The following is a 10,791-nucleotide window of genomic DNA, read 5'->3' as shown; positions in this document are numbered from 1 at the left end:
ATCTTTCATCAACATAGCAATTTGAATTTCATCGGTGTAGTCATTGCTGCAGTCTGTTATATGTCTCGATAGAAAATCAGCGGCTTTATTCTTATTACCTGGTAAATACTCGTACGTAATGTTGTAGTCTTGAAGAAATAAGCACCACCTCACTAATCTCGCATTCGTAAATTTACAACATAACCAAATAAAAATGTCGAAGATCGAGCGGACGTAGCCCGCTAAATTTCAAAATTCACCTTACTTTTTGATCACACCTCGTACAACAGCCTACTGCTTACTATTACATAATCGTATTGTACAATACAATCCAATTAGTGGTGATGTGAAAAAATTAGTTTGAAATTAACAAGACATCATGTAATTAATGTATACAATGCTTTTCAATAAAAAAGAAAATAAAAAAAAATATATATATATATATTGTTGGAATTTAATACAAACTACCTCTAATCATACCATACGAGGGTGGTCCGATAAGTACTTATCCTACAAAAGAAAATCGAAAATTTTGGAAAAGTGGCCTTTTTCAACATAGTCTCCTTTTAGTTCGATACACTTGGCCCAGCGATGCTTCAACTTCTTTAACCTTAGTTTCTGCGTCGTTTCGTGACAGTCGACAAAACATGAATACACTGATATACGCCAGAGACCAAGGAACTGTCAAAAGAGTGGACTTTATCTGGTGAAAGTGCTCCGAAGAAGGCGAAGACTGCCCCATCGGCCGGAAAGGTGATGGCCACCATTTTCTGGGATTCACAAGGTGTGATCTACATCGTCTATCTGGAGAGGAGCAAAACGGTCACATGTGATGTTCGTATCACTTAAAAATAAAATAATTCGAACTCTCGTATCTAGCTAATGAGTAAGAATTTGTTTCCAATAATTTTACTCTACTCAATAAAATAGATAGATAAATCAAATGTAATCAATAATTTAATCAAATATATATAAATAAGTACGATATTTCGAGGAAAGTCAGACAATGCCCTAGTTTCTTATGGTGCAAATTGTCCCATAAGCAGAGCTAAAGTCTTTCTTTGATAGGATATAATTCGGCCCAAGTTTCTTATAGCGCGAGATGTTCTATAAGTCGAGCTTAAATTATAAGGAAGGAACAGTCTTGCTCAGTTAATTACAATGAGAGAAAGAACTTAGGTATAATCCAAGTTTATTCAGACTCATGCGCTCACCTTGCAAGGCTAGAAGTGAATGCTAGCCTGTGCAAAGGTGGGCCTATTTATACACAGATTTTCCCGCTTATTTTTGCAGCAGAGATGTCATCGAAAATTCGAGAGACATTCGCGAATTTTGAGAATTGAGTTTTCTTAATTTGCAAGTAAATAACCATTAATATTAAGCTTTTAACACATGTAAACTTTACACAGTTTGTTATTTGTTGATTTTATACAATATACAATTATCGCCAATAGTGTCGTCAAAAGTTATTAACTAATAAAGTTAATTAACGTGATATTACAATATTTACAATAGAAAATTATTAAATTTTCTTATAACTTTATAGTTGATTAATTTTCGAAGTATTCACTAAAAATAAATATTTAAATTAATTAATAACATTTGAATTATGACTAATTTTTTATATTTGTAACGGTTTTTTCTAATCTTATTATACAATTATCAGATTAATTATCTCAGATTTCTAAATCATAAAGTTATCATTATCAAGTATAAACTGCAACGATTACCGAAAATCGTTCTACTCGCGCTAGGTTAATAAGCGGCTGAACTAGAAAAGCCGCGATCGGTTCGCGAGAGAGAGAGGGCGCGTAGGGGCAATGGCCGGGAGGGGAGAGTTCAACAGGCAGTATGACTGTGTCACTCAGTCCGCCTGCATCGTAGCTAACCTTCTTCCGTGCCGTCAACGCGTTTCTGGTGGTGGTGCGAGGTCGAACATCGTGAACTTGAGTGCGGGGTGCTGAGTGCGTAGGGAGCAGCAGCAATAGCAGCAACAGCAGTAGCAGCGACAGCAACAACAGCCACAGCAACAACCGTAGCGCCAACAACCACAACAGTAATCGCGGCGGTGCAGCGAGCAGCGAAGCAGCTTATCGGCGGCTTATTGATCGGATACGGTTGGCCACCGTATCCTCAACTATCTCGCGGTAGGTGCACCTTCCCATTACTGTTGATAGCGTGCGATCCCGCGCAGCGTGCGCGAAGAAATTAATTGTTCGTGCGAGCGGGTAGTTCGCGGCGATCGCGGTTTTTTTCTCTCTCTCTCCTACAGCGTGTATTGTCATTCGCGCTAGCGTGCGCAAGACTCTCGGCAAATCCCCCGTATATTTGGTTTAATTGAATAAATCGGTCAATCGTTATCATTAAATCAAGTCATCGTTATTTTGTCTTTCCTTTGTCCGGAGGTCGCGTCTATTTGTTTTCGATTCAAATAAGCCGGTAGCGTAGCACGGATCACGCGGATACCGGTAGACGGGAATCGTCAACATAGTTTTCAGCAGCGGCCGCGTGAGCGCTACTAAGCAAGGGCGACAGCGCCGCCAAGCGGCGAGTTGGGGGAACCCAACTCGCAGTAGCGAAGAAACTCTGCGCAGGCGCACTCCAAGACAAGGTAGGTTGATGTGCTTCGAGCACATAGATAACTAGGCGTCGTTTAGTCATTATATAGGTACGTTCAAGAGATATTATAGGCTAAACGGCGGCCTGTTACAAAACTTAATATTTTCGTTCTATATATAGCTTATTGTTTAAATGAATTATTAACTGTTTATTTACTAATAACAGTTATTATTCAGCTGTTATTAATGAAACCAATTCTTACTCATGTTCTATGCTTATTCACTTTGCATATAAATTATTTACATTTTTCTAATATTTCATATGTTAACGTAATAAATAAATCAACTTTGCATATTGATATTCATTATTATTTCATAATTGAATGTAATTTTTGTTATTATATTATGAATCTACATGCTAAAATCTATATAATCAATACTTTGTTATATTAAAATTATCTCTAATTAACATATTTTTCTTAATATCCAAAATCATTATATCTATTGCTTTGTAACGTCACGCTGTTTATTTTGATTCGACTCTTATTTGTATACAATCGCGTAAGCAGTAAGGTAGCGCCGCGTAATGTATTGATTTGAATAAACAGATAGATACGTTAGACTAGTTGCAGTAATTCAGTGATTTAATAAATAGCTCATAAATAGGACCGTTACATAGCCCTCTCTTGAGACTGAATGATCTATGAGAAAGAAGTCTCATGATTCAGTTCTCTATGAGCTTTTTATTATTGTTTTCTTTTAAAATTTATATTGAGGGAAGAGGATAAAGTTCCTTAGATCAGATAACCGTCTAAGTTGATGTTATCCCTCCTTGTCTCAAAATCATTAGCACATTTTCTCCAATATTTACATATATTGTAAATTTGTTTGAAGTGAAGATAAATCTTCTAGTAGCTAAAATTGGTATGGATTTACAGGTAATGTCTGTTTTGTATAATACTTCGTGTGTTGACATAAATCGCAACGATTTATTGTTACAGCTACTTTTTTACGAAGTTTGTATATATAAAAATTTTCCTGTAACATCTTTGTAATTTTTCTTTTTCCAATATTATCATAAACTTCGTGTATTTCTTGGATCAATTCTTGAACAATTATTTCTGGCAATAATAATTTATTATTAATTTTGTTTTTTTTATATACTAAATTGTTATAAACTATATATCTAGGATTAAAATTTTCTTTATTCCTTAAGTTTTGTATAAAACCATCATTTTGTTGTAATGACTCCATATTCTTGAAATGTTTAATCAAATCTCGAGAAGAATCTTTCATCAACATAGCAATCTGAATTTCATCCGTATAGTTATTACTGCAGTCTGTGATATGTCTAGATAGAAAGTCAGCGGCTTTATTCTTATTTCCTGGTAGATACTCATACGTAATGTTGTAGTCTTGAAGAAGCAAGCACCACCTCACTAATCTCGCATTCGTAAATTTACAAGTTGTTAAGAATTTCAACGCTTCGTGATCAGTACGAATAATTATTTCTTGCGCACCTCTTAGATACGTTTCTAATTTTAAACATGACCAAGCTACAGCTAATAGTTCTTTTCAGTAGTAAAGTAATTTAATTCTGCACTTTTTAGAGTTCTAGATATAAATGTTATAACTTCTTCATCACCTTCATTATTTAATTATGACAAAGCAGCGGCTATAATATGATAACTGGCATCAGTTGTTAATATGTAAGGTTTATTAGGATCAGGAAATTTTAAAGTAATTGTATCAATAAATATTTTTTTCACGTTATTAAAAGCTGTTTCATGCTCAGGTAACCATTGATAGCCTTTACTCTGTTGCAATAAATTCATTAAAGGTCTACATATTTCAGCATAATTTTTTGCAAATTTTGTATAGAAATTAACAAATCCAAGGAAGCTTTGCAAGCTTTTCAAATTTTTTGGAACTTTATAATTTTGAATTATTTCTAATTTACTTTTTTGAGCTTTTATACCTTGTGGAGTAATAATATGTCCTAAAAATTCAATTTCTTCTTGAACTAATTTAGACATTGAAAATTTCAATGTATAATTATCTCTTCGACAACATGTAAATAACGTTCGTAAATGATAAATATGTTCATTGAAAGTTTTAGAAGTACATAGTATATCATCCACAAATGGTATAATAAATTGTTTTAAATCCTCAATTGACAGATTTGAAGCTCTTACTAAAGCTGCTGTACTAGTACATGTACCGAAAGGAACTATTAAATTCGTAGGTATTACCCTCGATAATAAATGCTGTATATTTTTTACTTTCTTCATCGAGAGGAATTTGCCAAAATCTACTTGTAAAATTAAAACTAGAAATAAACTTTACTCCGAAACAATGTTGAAAAATATCATCCATATGTAGTGGGGCTTCATAATCTTTAACTAATTTTTTATTTAATTTTTTAGCATCTAAACAAAATCGCACTGATCCATCTTTTTTAATGCTTATAACAATTGGATTAATATAATTACTAATTGATCGCTGAATAATGCCATCTCTTAGCATTTCTTTGATTGCAATTCGAACATTTTCTCGATAATTTAACGGTATAGGATACTGTTTTGAAAAATATGGCTCTTTATCTTTTAAAATTAATTTATGAGTATATACTTTCAATAAACCTAATTTTTTACGAAATACATCTCTAAATTCGTACACAAGCGAAGCTATCTCATTTTTTGATGATCATCGGTAAGGTTGGAGCTTTCATCAATTTTCTCATCAATTTCCCCTCGAGTTAGATTTTCAGAATCATCATTTGTGATGCCTGCATTTATTTCATTACGAGTTAGATCAATGAGTGATGGTATGTCATCCCCAAAATCCGAGACAGTATCATATTGAATAGTTAAGCTTTGATATGTACTTTCATCAATAAATGCATCGTTATACGTATTTCATGTTTTTCAAAGTATTATTAATTTCAAAATAAATTTGCACTTTATACGTGTATATATATATATATATATATATATATATATATATATATATATTTTTTTTATAGGGGTCACGGTGGCTCAGTGGGTAAGAGCCCAGGCTTCTGTGTAAGATGTCGCGGGTTCGAGCCCCGGATATGTGAAGATTTTCAGAAATGAAATTTTCATATGTGTGTTACTGTGATTCCGGTGGTTCGGAGTCCACCTTAAACTGTAGGTCCAGTCATGATTGTGTTCAACTTTATCCTCCTACATCATTTAAAAAAAATGATAGAGAAGGTGAGTCTGCATATTCATGACTATAGGGAACCAAGACTAATGCGTACAGGTACTTAGTTTACCTCTGCAGCGTTCCACGTGGACGTAGTTCTAGAAGTAATAACAATAACAATAACAATATGTGTCAAGTTTAAGCTTTATATTTTTCATAGTATCATAACCGATAATACAATCTTTTATTGATCTAGGAATAATTATGAAGATAATATCAATATATTGTCGACTCCATTTTACATTCAAATAAATTTGTTTTTTCAATCTCACCGATTTTTGGCCTGTAACTACCTTAATAACGTGTCCACTAATCGGAAGAGTAGGTTTATCTTTAAAATTACTTAAGTTTTGATTGTAAAATTCTTCTGAAATAGCAGAAACTTCACTACCCGAATCAAGTTGAGCTTTTACTGGAATGTTTTCTAATAAAAGAAATATTTCAGGACAAATTCTGCCCCCATTGCTATTATCATTATTTGATAATTCACCGTTAATTTCACGTCTAGGATCTTCAAAAATAGTTAATAATTCTTTTGATAATAAATTGTTACTTGATTTTATTGTTGCAACTCGTTGCAAGCTTTTGCATTTATCCGTTTTCCGAGAAGCAACATTTACTCGTTTCCCGAGGAGGTACTCGGTACATCTTGTAAAATCGGTTTTGCAATATTCTTATTTTTATTTGCTTTATTATTCTTATTATTCGACTTACTATTTTCAAGTGGGTATAATATAAAAACTTAGGTATAATCCAAGTTTATTCAGACTCATGCGCTCACCTTTGCACAGGCTAGCATTCACTTCTAGCCTTGCAAGGTGAGCGCATGAGTCTGAATAAATTTGGATTATACCTAAGTTCTTTCTCTCATTGTAATTAACTGAGCAAGACTGTTCCTTCCTTATAATTTAAGCTCGACTTATAGAACATCTCGCGCTATAAGAAACTTGGGCCGAATTATATCCTATCAAAGAAAGACTTTAGCTCTGCTTATGGGACAATTAGCACCATAAGAAACTAGGGCATTCTCTGACTTTCCTCGAAATATCGTACTTATTTATATATATTTGATTTACTTATAGATTACATTTGATTTATCTATCTATTTTATTGACAAGTAGAGTAAAATTATTGGAAACAAATTCTTACTCATTAGCTAGATACGAGAGTTCGAATTATTTTATTTTTAAGTGATACCAACATCACATGTGACCGTTTTGCCCCTCTCCAGATAGACGATGTAGATCACACCTTGTGAATCCCAGAAAACGGTGGCCATCACCTTTCCGGCCAATGGGACAGTCTTCGCCTTCTTCGGAGCACTTTCACCAGGTAAAGTCCACTGTTTTGACAGTTCCTTGGTCTCTGGCGTATATCAGTGTATCCATGTTTCGTCGACTGTCACGAAACGACGCAGAAACTCCTTCGGATTGCGCTTAAATAGCGTCAGACATTGCTCTGAAGTTGTCTCACGGTTGCGTTTGTTGTCCGGAGTGAGCAAACGCGGCACCCATCGCGCCGACAGCTTTCTCATGCCTAAAATTTCATGCAGAACATGACCCGCGCGGCCTTTTGAGATGCCTACGATGTTAGCTGTCTCGCGCACCTTCAATCGTCGATCTGCCAATAGGAGATCGTGAATTTTTGTCACGTTATCCTCCGTGGTAGCCGTTTTCGGAGCACCAGGACGTGGCTCTTCAAAAATCAACGTGCGACCACGTTGAAACTCGTTAAACCAATTTTTGACGGTCGCGATCGAAGCAGAAGAGTCACCGTACACAGCATCCAAGCGTTTTTTGATTTTGCTGCGCGATTTCCATTCCAAAAACAAGAATTGAATCACCAACCGATACTGCTCTTTTTCCATTTTTCAAAAATCAACGGACACACTTGCTTTCACGCGCTCTCAAAAATAAACTACAACTCCGATTCGGCTGAAATCTTGACAGTAACCATCGAAAAGGTTGTACTACGTAATAGAATATTTCTTTTGCGAGAGTGGCGCCATCGGGCGGTGAGACTAAGTACTTATCGGACCACCCTCGTATAAGTCACACTGTATCAGAGTACTCATGCCTAGTTATTTGGGTAATTGTATTATTTGACCTTTTTTTCTCTAAAAAAATAAAAAATTGAATCATTGAAATAATAAAGAAAATGGCTTGAATTTATCTATATAACACTTGACACTTTTGTAGGAATATTATTAGTATCATTGTAAAACATACGAATGATCAAAGGGAGTATTAGGAAAATAACCCTCTTGTAAAGTGCTCCGTAATTTCTTCAGCGATGACTCGAAATAGATTTATTGAAGTAAATATTCAACAATTTAATTTTTTTTATGACAGCTCTTTCTGTAAATAAAATGATGGTCCGATTTTTTGGACGCATCTGCCTAAAATAATATTTATCTTCTAAACCTGACACATACGAAACTTAGCTCGGCGACTTGTGTGGAGGATATGGATATATATTCAATTTGGACCTTTACTGTGTTAAAAATGATACTGGTATTGAAATAAATTTAGTATCATGTCCACTTGGCTCCACAGTAGTAATACAAATGATCAGTTCACTTCTACTTAGCCTTTCAATAAGAAAGTTATTAGACTAATACCTATATTTTGATAATTATTTCACAAGTCCTGATTTAGTCATCAACTGGAATAAATTTGGATTGTAATCAACGGAAACTGTTCGTAAAGATAGAGTTACAGAAAAGCATATCCTTGAAAAGAAAGCTCCTGCGAGGAAATCTTAAAGTAATTTATAACACAAACAGCAACATGAACTTTCTAACAATAAGTGTAAGTAACTCTGAAGAGGTATCTATTTTAACTACAGAAGTCGGTATTAAACCTATAAAATCGATGAAAAAATATTCTCGAACTGCTAAATATATAACAGAAACAGTATTTCCGGTTGCCTTTCCTTTGTATAACAAATTTCTAGGAGGTGTAGATTTATATAATCTTCGATGTAAAAAAGCTTCCTTAAGCATAAGTTCAAAAAAATGGTCATTTCAAATTTTTGTACGAATCATTGAAGCTTCAGTCATAAATGCTTTAACACTTTGGAAAATTTGTAATAACTACAAAATTACATGTTTAATAATAAAATATTTATGGAAAGAAATCGAGGAGTATTGTTAAACAACTACTTGATTTTGCACTGAATGTTACAAGTACAATTTCTTGCACAATTTTTTTCATTTGTATCGTAAAGAATAATTCTTTTTTTTACTCAAACGATAGTAAATAGGAAAAAAATTAATAAAAATATAACAGAAAAAAATATAAAAATCACGAAAATATAAAAAAAGAAAGAATAAGACTATATATATTCGTTGATCTCCGCGATGGTGATAGTTGGGCAACGTGAATTTCGTTTACGGCGGACAGACGATGGATTCTTTGATACGAACGGAATGAAATGTTTTTGCTAGGAATGCACTTAACGATAAAATTGATAAGAATGAATTATTTTTAGAATTCATCGTAGAAAACAAAAGAATTTTTTCAGATCTTTTTAAACAATTATTTAATTTTGTATAAATTGACCTCTTACAAAAATAAAAAAATATTTTGAAATAATTCGAGTGCTTTTTTTGAGTGATTCTAAGAACATTTTTTTTCTTGGCACTTTTTTCATAACACGATAATTATTAAGTAAAAAATTTATAACCAAATTGATAAAAATTTTGAAATCAAAGCACCATTTTGAACATTCCTAGGTGAAAATTTTTCGGCGAAACATGGATCTCTAATAGTCAGACATTTATTCACTGAATAATGAAGTTCCAAGCTTATTACATACGGGAAACATTTTGAAAACTCCTATTAAAAAAAAATGGGTGAAAAATGATGTTTATTTTTGAAACTGCGTTTTACAATAATGAAAAATTTTTTCGGAAATTTTCATGGACACCATTGAAAAGAGCAACTCTCAAACTTTTCAAATAACCCTCTCATATTTCAGGCGCGAAAGTAAGCGCGATACCCGAGCGTGAGAGAGAAAGAGTCGGCACGAACAGGCATTATCTGAGGAGCCATAGACAAATTGGCCATGTTATCCCTTGAGTATATGTAAGCGATAAGGATTTTTAGAAGAAAACTTCCACGAGTGACGCTATTCTTCAATTTTCATCATTGTCTTTGAGCCAGTTACATGCATTAACCAGGCGAGTACACACAGAAAAGTGTACAGATCGGTGCAGCAAGGAACAACAATGAGCAAGCGCGATGGAGTGGATAGCATCTGAGATTGCACACGACGTTTGTCAAGCCCTACATATCTTGTACTCTTCGTAGTAGCATAAGCGTTGGTACTCGTAAGTAAGAGTATACTTTACATTGTCGCGAACGTATCTAAACCAGGCAACTTACCTGCATGCTAGGAGTTTTGCTTGCGTCCATGATCGGTGCACCGTGTTTTCTCTTGGCTTTCTTTGTTCTCATTATACTCGTATTTGACATTTCTGTGCGTATGACAAAGTCTCTTGGCCAAGAAATCCGAGCAGTGTATTTAATTCCATAAAAAATAAATCGTACGTACAATGTCTGCCTTTTATTGGCATATTTTGTTTTGTGCCTGCTTTGAATATGAATCTGCGCACCTTGCGTGATAGAATAGATTAGATATTCACACGGCGGATTCAAAATAAATATATCCCTCCTGTTACAGTATTGTGTATGGAAAAATCTACAGAACCATATCTATCATTTTAGAAACTTTTATTCAAAATTACACTCATCAGTCTCAATTTTTTAATGATAATATCATAGCTAGGTGGTAAAGGTAAAACATTTATTATGATGTTGATATCATTGTTTCGTCGTGTTTAATAAAAATAATTTTAGCCAGTGTTGAATTAAGATTAAAATACAAGAGAATTTATAGAATACATTTTTTTTGTTTCAAATTCGCACTTTGTGGTGACTCAAATCAATAAACTTATTTAATTTGAAAAGTATTCTAAAAATAACGTTTATCTTCGTTTAAAGTATTCTTAATTTTGGTAGAG

The sequence above is a fragment of the Phymastichus coffea genome, unplaced genomic scaffold, assembly GCF_024137745.1.
Source record: "Phymastichus coffea isolate CEN01 unplaced genomic scaffold, Cenicafe_Pcof_1.1 PCOF00005, whole genome shotgun sequence".
In the NCBI taxonomy this organism is placed as follows: domain Eukaryota; kingdom Metazoa; phylum Arthropoda; class Insecta; order Hymenoptera; family Eulophidae; genus Phymastichus; species Phymastichus coffea.
The sequence above is the reverse complement of the archived record's forward strand: the minus strand, read 5'-3'. Positions refer to the sequence as shown.